The sequence below is a fragment of the Octodon degus genome, unplaced genomic scaffold, assembly GCF_000260255.1.
Source record: "Octodon degus isolate 3935 unplaced genomic scaffold, OctDeg1.0 scaffold00609, whole genome shotgun sequence".
Lineage (NCBI taxonomy): Eukaryota > Metazoa > Chordata > Mammalia > Rodentia > Octodontidae > Octodon > Octodon degus.
In genome coordinates, this window is record NW_004525185.1 from 59,558 (window position 1) to 68,314 (window position 8,757).

The 8,757-nt window shown below is 38.2% G+C and overlaps 1 long non-coding RNA gene across 1 annotated transcript in view; it reads left to right on the forward strand.

Annotated features, from left to right (window-relative positions):
- The window catches only part of LOC111814830, a 12,506-nt gene extending 4,064 nt beyond the window's left edge, over window positions 1-8,442 (forward strand). Inside the window, exons 2-3 of the long non-coding RNA XR_002819711.1 lie at window positions 1,347-1,458; window positions 8,342-8,442. This is a non-coding gene — a long non-coding RNA (uncharacterized LOC111814830). The remainder of the gene's footprint in view (window positions 1-1,346; window positions 1,459-8,341) is intronic.
- Window positions 8,443-8,757: the final 315 nt, after the last annotated feature.

Genomic DNA, 8,757 nt, shown 5'->3' on the forward strand with positions numbered 1-8,757 from the left:
TAAATGATGGAATTAAACAAAAAAGGGGGATATAGATGAATGACCATTTTGTATCTGTGTATTCAAAATGGTTAGGATAGATATATAGCTACATTCTCTTAATTCAAGGAATAGAGGGATTTGTTCTAATTGTGTTTGTAAATAGGATATCATGTCTGCATCTTGTACAACAAATAACCACTAGGAAGGCCATATGCAATGTGTTAATTATTAGAACTGTCCTACCAATTTGATTTGAAACTGTCTCATTGCTATTTATTTCTCAATAAAATTATGGAAAAAAAAAGTCATACTAGATAGGAATTCTCTCCCATTCTGTGGGGGTACTTCTTATTTTTTTATATTTCCTGTCTCTTACAGCCCCTGAGAAAGTATTATAGACAGCTAAGTTAGGTAGAAATATTATAGGCAGTCAGACAGGGCTACACCCTGGAAGAAGTCAGTGTAGAAGACACATTACAACTGTGGGTGGAGGTGCGTTCACTGAAGGATAGATCTAAAGACAAAGATGAAATGACTATACCTATATACTTCCCTTGAGGGCTAAAAAATACTGATCGATATTCTAAATAGGCATCAATCCCTTGGGTGGAGGACCAAAACCTCAACCCGTCCCTTCCAGGAAAGGTTCTTGTTTTTTCCATGTGCACTTGCTATGTGACTTGCTTCCCCATTGGCTCACTGTTACCTAAGCAACTATACCTGTAGTCTTATTGGTTGATCATGGTTTTGTCCCACCTTACACCTACCTCATGATTTTGCATCCCCCCTTTTCCCCCCCACCTTGTGATTTTACTCTATAATACTTCCTTTGAGAAGTGGGCTCTTAGGTAACCCACTTTCTGGACCAACCCCTTTGTCGCTCTTAAACAGAAGTTCTTTCCCTCAATAAATATTCCCTATTCTTACTCTCCGTTATTCCTTAGAATTCATTCTTCAATTTGGGGAACACAAACTTGGCATATCAGACTTCTAGTAAGTTCGGGGTTATAATATTTTCTGATATTACTTGGATTATTTGGTACTCCTGTATCATCCCTATGTCAAAAGCTGTACTTTTGAGGGCATTGTTTTTGGTATTTGCAAAAGATCATAATAACAGCAGAAAAAAAAATGTACTAGAAACAAAAAAATGTGTTTGACCACGAACACTTAGCACAGCGCTGCTTATGCTGTGAGTTGAAGGCGAGGGTGTGCGGTGACGAGACCCGGGAGCTCTCGGTGAATTCCGTGAAGCAGTGCTTTCGGAGGGCAGAGGAGCCCTGAGAGGACTCTGGTCTGCAGCGGAGGGCACGGAGGGTGCTGGCTCCCTGTAACGGCCTTTCTGCTTTCCATCTCTCCCACAGGCTAAAGTGGGTTTCCCGGAAGTCACGATAGGAATTCTTCCTGGTGGAAGAGGGACCCAGATTTCTCCCAGACTCATTGGCCTTCCGGCTGCCCTTGACTTAATCACCTCAGGTCAGTGTGAACCTTGCTAGGAACCACCTAATGAGTATGGAGAGGGCAAGAGTCCTAAGACTAAAATATTTTGGCATTGCTAATAGTAATCTCTATGTTTTGGGGCAGAACATATAATTGAAAGACTGTTATAAATGAGACAAATTAGAAAAGAATCTGAATCTGTGTGCATCAAAATGACTTTGTTCTTTAAATGAGGGAATATTATAAATCCTATTGAAATAGAAGGAAAGGTTACAAAAAGTAAAATCATTGATTTTTGTTAAAAATCAAGATACAAATTATATTAGTTTATAAGTATATGGTAAGCACATTGTAAAGAATGTAAACTATTTTAAGTAATATACAATCCTTAAGAGAATTCTACAGTACCACAAAAATTCAAAGTATGTAAACTAGTTTCTTCATAAAAGATACAGTAGAAAGGGGAGAAATAAAGACACAATATCCTAGAAATTCTTAATGGTGCATAATAAGTCAGAAAACTATGGTTTACAGAATTGAACATAGGGGTAATTATTATGGAATTTGGTGATTTAATGTTCAGTATTAGGCCTGAAAAGCAAGAACATCTCTGGGAAAATCAGGAATAAAATTGTCTTCTTTGACAAAAAGAAATGAAGTGACCTGTAATTGGCCACTACACAAGCACTGCTTCAAGAAAGACCAGTAGTATTCACATGATAAAAGAAATTCAGGGGCCGGGGAGACAGCTCAGTAGAATAAGCGCTTGCCTGGCAAGCACAATGGCCTGAGTTCAATCCCCAATGCCTATAAAAAGTATTCTGGAAAAAAAAAAAAAAATTCAAACAGTGAGAATATGACAAAAACTCTCAGGAACCCTCCCCGGATACAGGCAAGCAGGCACGCACTGCTGTGCCCGGCCCCACACGTGAGAGCAGGCTGCGCGGACGCCAGTGCTAGGCAAGGACACCTGTGACGGGCTGGATCCCAAGACCACAGATCAGAAGGAGAAACCAGTGTCCATTGACTCAATCTTTATTTGATTTTATATTTTTACTATTTTTATCTTTCTTTCATCAGGCTTTTTAGAGTTTGGGGATTTTTCTCTCCTTTAGGTTTCTTCTTCTCCTATGAACTTTTCTCTCTTCTTTCCTATCTCTCTTACATTTTGCGCTGTTTATCTTTTTCTTGTTCATTCTTTTTCCCACTGTTTCCAATCTAGTGGCTTGCCGTCATTCCTCAAGAATACTCCCTACTTCACTTCCATCTCTTCCTGCTCATATCCCACTGACTGATTTTTCAAATATCACTTTTTTCCTCCCCTGGCTTCTCACTCCACCCCCATCTTTACTAGGATAATTTTTAACCTTCAAGAATCTAGGCTGGACACAGTGCTGCAAGCTTATAATTCCAGCACTTGGGAGGCTGAGGGAGAAGGATTGCTGAAGATTTGAGGCCAGCCTGAGCTACATAATGAGACCCTGCACTGCCTAGTATGACTCTGCAAAAAAACCAAACCAAACCAAATCAAAAGAATCTTTTGATAGCTAGTTAATTTTACATTATTGCTGTTGAATATTGTTCTATTGTTAGTAGAGGTAAAGTTGTTCTAATTAGTGGGTATTTACTGTAGATTTAATAGTAGCTCACTCCTTTGGTTTCTCTTAGTGTTCATACTATACCTATAGATCTTTTCTCTATGCATAAGTATGATACGTTATTGGTCTTTGGGATTTGTCAATACTCAGTTTGTATGTGATACTATACTTGGTGTTAATTTTATTATTATAGCACGGTGACAGAGCTGTTGCTATTCATTGGTCTTTCTTGGGATGCCAATATCTGCATTTCCTTGGGGTTGTTAGTAGAACTCTGACCAATTCCTGGAGAAGTAGGTACTGCAACCTCCCATCCCAAGTAAACAGAGGTGACTGGATCCTGGGACAGAGGCAAAGGCCAACAGTTAGTCACATCCAGAGGACACCACTGCAAAGTCGACATTGACCAAAGAGGTCTCCATGTTAGAAAGGAAACCTTCCACCCAAGTCGGCTGGCAAACCTCAACACAAAAACAACAAACAAACAAACAAACAGAAACATGAGAAAACAAGACAATAAATCCCTCCCCAAGCCTCCGACTTCCCCAAAGCTGGTCCATCGGGCAGTGAAGAGAAGGAAGTAAAAAGTCACGTGTCCAGATTATTTGAAGTGATATCAGGAGACAGAACAAAAGAGTTCAGTAAGGTATCTGGCCAGGTTACAGAAGATAAAGTAAACAGATATTGGGCCGAACAAGCAAATTGATCAGCGAGTTTACAGCAGATGCTAATAAGCTATCGGCGATAAACAAACATCAATGAGCAGCACAGAAAAGAATTAGTGCCTATAAAAAGTATTCAAATGGAAAATCAGAGATTAAAAATCTGTTGAGAGTATGAGCAGCAGAAATGACCAATTTGAAAACTCTCAGAGTAGAAGACAGAGCTATGGTTGAGGACTAATTAATGAAAGATGCCTTAAAAGCAATAAGAGAACATGCAAATAGATCAAACAGCTCCTAGAGGATGCAAACAGAGCTAATGCTAATCTAAGATTAACTGGGTAGAGTTAGTAAAAAAAAAAAAAAAAAAAAAAAAAAAAAATCAAAAGGCAGCACAAGTGGCATTAAAAAAATCTGTTTACTGAAATAACAGCGTTCTACCCAATAACAAAATATATATTCTTCTCAGCAGCACATGGAACTTTCTCCAAGACTGACCAAATACTAGCCAGTAAAGCAAACTTAAGGAAGTGTAAAGGGAATGAAATTATGCCATGCATATTATCATTCAGAGCTCAATGAAACTAGAAATCAAAAAAGAAAATATAGAAATTATGCAAATATATACTTCATAAACAATACACTCTTAACCACTTATCAGTCCAATTATTTAAATATAGGATGACCAAAAATTGCATGTTTTTCATTAATTGTTATAATATAATGTAATAGGAAATATAAAAACAATTTATCAGATTTATTCAATACAAGAATCAACTGGTAGAAATGATATCTGCCAGAGTAACTCATGGGTTAGTCTATATATAACAAATGCACTTCCTGAGCAAGGCTGGGGTAGACTGTTAAGTGATTAACAATGACTTACAAAAAAAAAAAAATCAAGCAAGAGATAAGACAGTTACTAGAACAAAATGTCAGTACAACATACCAGAAGTTGTAGGACTCAATGAAAACAGTCTTAAGAAGAAGTTTCTAGCTGTGAATGCCCACATTATGAAAACGCAGAAGCCCAAATAAATAACCCAATGATGCACCTCAATGTCCTAGAAAAAAAAGAAAAATCTTAACCCAAAACTAGTACATGGAAGGAAACTGTAAAGATCAGAGCAGAAAGCAATGAAATTGAGACAGAAAAATACAAAGCATCAATGAGTAGAAGAGTTGATTGTTCGAAAAAATAAAGTAACCATTAGCCAGTAGGACAAAAGAGAGAAAAGACACAAATCAATGAAATTTTAGAAACAAAAAAGGTGAAATCACAACACACTGCCAAAATCAAAAACATTTTAAAAAACTACTTCACAAACCTGTATATCAATAAACTGAGGAGTTCAAAAGAAATGGACAGATTCACAGGTACATGAAATTACCAAAACTGAGCCAAGAATATTTTAAAATCTTGAATAATCTAATAATCAGAAATCATGTTGAAGCAGAAATAAAAACACAGGTACATGAAATTACCAAAACTGAGCCAAGAATATTTTAAAATCTTGAATAATCTAATAATCAGAAATCATGTTGAAGCAGAAATAAAAAAATCTACCAACTAAGAAAAGCGAAGATGCAGGTAGATTCATTACTGAATTCTACAAAAATTTCAGGGAAGATCTAACACCATTATTCTTCAAGCTGTTTGATAAAATAAAAGAGAAGGCTCACTCCTATAGTCATTTTTGGGAGCTACCATTACCCTGCTTCCAAAACCAAACAAAGATCCAGCCACAAAAGAAAACTACAGGCCAATCTGTTTAATAAAATAGATGCAAAAATCCTACAAGATGCTGGCAGACAGAATGCAATGAATCATCAAAAAGATCATACATCATGACCAAATAGGCTTCTTCATCCCAATGGTCCCAGAGATACAAGGATGGTTCAACATATGCAAATCAGACAAAGTCATCTTGGACCCCTCCTGTCTGTCTGGAACTATCCCTGTTCCCCACTCCCCATTCTTGTTCCTTTTCTCCAATAAATTTTTCTATTCACCATCCCAACATATGCAAATCAATAAATGTAATCCATTATATAACCGAAACAAGGATAAAAATCGCATGATCACTTCAGTAGATTCAGAAAAAGCCCCTTATGGGGCCGGGGAGATGGCTCAGTGGCATAAGCGCTTCCCTGGCAAGTGCAAGGGCCTGAGTTCAATCCCCGGTTCCCCAAAAAAAAAAAAAAAAAAAAGAAAAAGCCCCTTACATAATGCAGCATCCTTTCATGATAAAAGCACTGAAGAAAATATAGAAAGACTTTATTTTTATTTATGTGTACTTTTATGTATTTGGTACAGGGTCTTACTATGTAGCTTGGACTCATAGCAATCCTCCTGTTTTCAGCCTCCCCAGCACTGGGATTACAGGCATATGCCACCATGCCTGGCCTCTGTGACTCCACACATTCTGGGTGGGGCCAGCAAGGCATGTACCAGGGATTGAACCCAGGTCCTTGTGCCTACCTAGGCAGGCACTTAGACCACTCAGCTATCTCTGCAGCTCTAGAAAGACTTTATCTCAATCTGATAAAGCCATTTATGACAAACCTACTATCAATATTATATTAAATGAGAAAAAAAAAAACCACAAAAGTTTTCCCTCTAAAATCAGGAATAAGGGGCTGGAGAGATGGCTCAGTGGTCTAAAGCACCTACTTGGAACACGCTTGGCAAAGCACAGGGACCACGGTTTGATCCCCCAGCACCACATGCCAGCCAGCCCCGCCCCCTGGTGGGCTGAGCAGGCCACACACACACAATAAATAAATAAAACCATTTAAAAATAAAAAAAATAAAATCAGGAATAAGGATGTCCACTATCACCATTCTTATTCAACATAGTATTTGAAATGTTAGAGCAATTAGGCCAGAAAAAGAAATAGAAGGAATATGTATATGAAACAAATCAACTTATCATTATTTCAGGATATGTGATCCTCTAGAGAGGAGACTCCCTCCAAAATCTGCCAAAAGATCCTTAGAATTAATAAACAAATTCAGTGATGTAGCAAGAGACAAAATCAACACACAAAACTCAAGAGCAATCCTGTACACTAATAATGAACCCACTGAGAAGTTAGGAAAAAATACTGTTCATAATAGCACCAATAAAAATTAAATACTTAGAAATTAACCTGAGGAAGAAAGACCTCTGCAATGAAAACCTCCCCTGCAAGTGTGAGGCCCTGGATTTAATCCTCAATACGGAAAAAAAGTACATCCCGATGCTTTAGGTTGTACATACAGACAGCCAACCAGCTAAAGGTTCATTTTTATGCTCATTCCAAATAGGTATCACAGGGACCGGGGAGATGGCTCAGTAGAATAAACGCTTGCCTGGCAAGCACAAGGGCCTGAGTTCAATCGCTGGTTCCGAAAAAAAAAAAAAAAAAAAGGGTATCACAAATAGGCAAAAAAATAGGGCTCTTTTGCCCTCACTTTTAAATGCCAGCAGGATTTGAGAACCAGAAATAGAGCTTTTATCCCAAAGATGGCATCCAAAAGACTGTAGAAGAGCCAGAAAGACCCTGAAACTATTGTCAACAAGACTGACCTGATGACCACTTGTGCTGGCAAGAAAGCAACGTGCCAATGTTTCCTTCCTTCTGACCCCATGGGAAGGCGCCCTTAGTGACCCCAACCCCTATATCAGAATTTGCCCATCAGATTCCATCTTAACAAGTGGTAAAGGGCTTCCCACACAATTTGAGAATGATGCAAATGCTCATCGAGTTTCAGGAAGCCCCTCAAGGTGACATCCGTGGTGACAGCTCCGAGGGCTGGGCCGCCAACACTAACAGCAGATGTTGCCACTTCTGGGGGGGAGATTTAACTGTTGCAGAGGCATGGTGTCAGTGGCTCTTCACTAAGAATCCTCATCCGAGCACTGAGTTCTGCAGGCATGCAGTGTTGAGCCACAGGACTGGGAGACCAAGGGTCTAACCATCTTCGCTTCCTTTGTAACTTCCCCGGGAGGAAGCAGGCCTCCGAAGCTCACACAACAGAGATTTCACCAGGAAAGAAACAGATGCTAGGTAGCCAAAAAAGTGGCAGGAAACTACCTTACTTGTCATGTGTAATTCACACCATGCCTTATGGACCACCAATTTAATTGGTACGTTTTTCTCCATCCTCTCGACAGTGTCTCTCTTTGGGGACTACATTCTTTGATAGTCAGCTGTAGCCTCTAGTGTGTGGCAGATACAAGACAAGCTGGACTGCTGCTCCTCTACTGCCCACATCTCTATTCGTAGTAGTGTCTGAAATCAACTATCCTAAAAATGTATAAGATATTAAAGTGCTTCTATAAGGATTTACAAAATAGGAGACAATATTATTTTCACTTGATACTCAGAATTGCTGAGATAAGCACAATTATTCTCATTTATCCATGAAGAAAATTATAGTACTGCACAGTCTTCCATGGCTAAGCAAACTGTAAGAAGTAAAACTGAAGCTTGAACTTAGTTTTCTGGCTATGTCTGCGGTAATGTTTTTACACGAGTAGTCAGGATGGACTTTATTCACTTTACTTAATATAAAATGTTTATATCCAGGAAAGACTACTTTCCCCATTACAGAAAAGAATGTTGTCATTTTAATATTCACACTGTTCTATGATTTATTTTATTCTGTTTTAGGAAGACATGTTTTGGCAGGGGAAGCGCTCAAGTTGGGTATTTTGGATAAAGTAGTGAACTCAGACCTACTCGAAGAAGCAATCAAATTCACCCAGAAAATTGTAGGTAAGAAGATAACAAATAGCAAGATAATAAATGAAGAACACATGACTGAGAACAAGCTAAATGTTCACTCAGGAACTCATTAAGTTTCTTATGACAAATCTATGTGGTAGAGTAAGTTATAATTTAAAAATGAACTTACTGATATGGTATAAACTATATAAAATATATACCCCATATATATGATTAGAGTTTTTAAAAAAGCATTGTGTTTGCTGGTTTGCTGTTGACATAAAAAAAGGAAGGTTGGAATAGGATGTATATAGGGAGAATGGATATTTGTAACTGTACATGCACAAATATTTCTGTAAGGA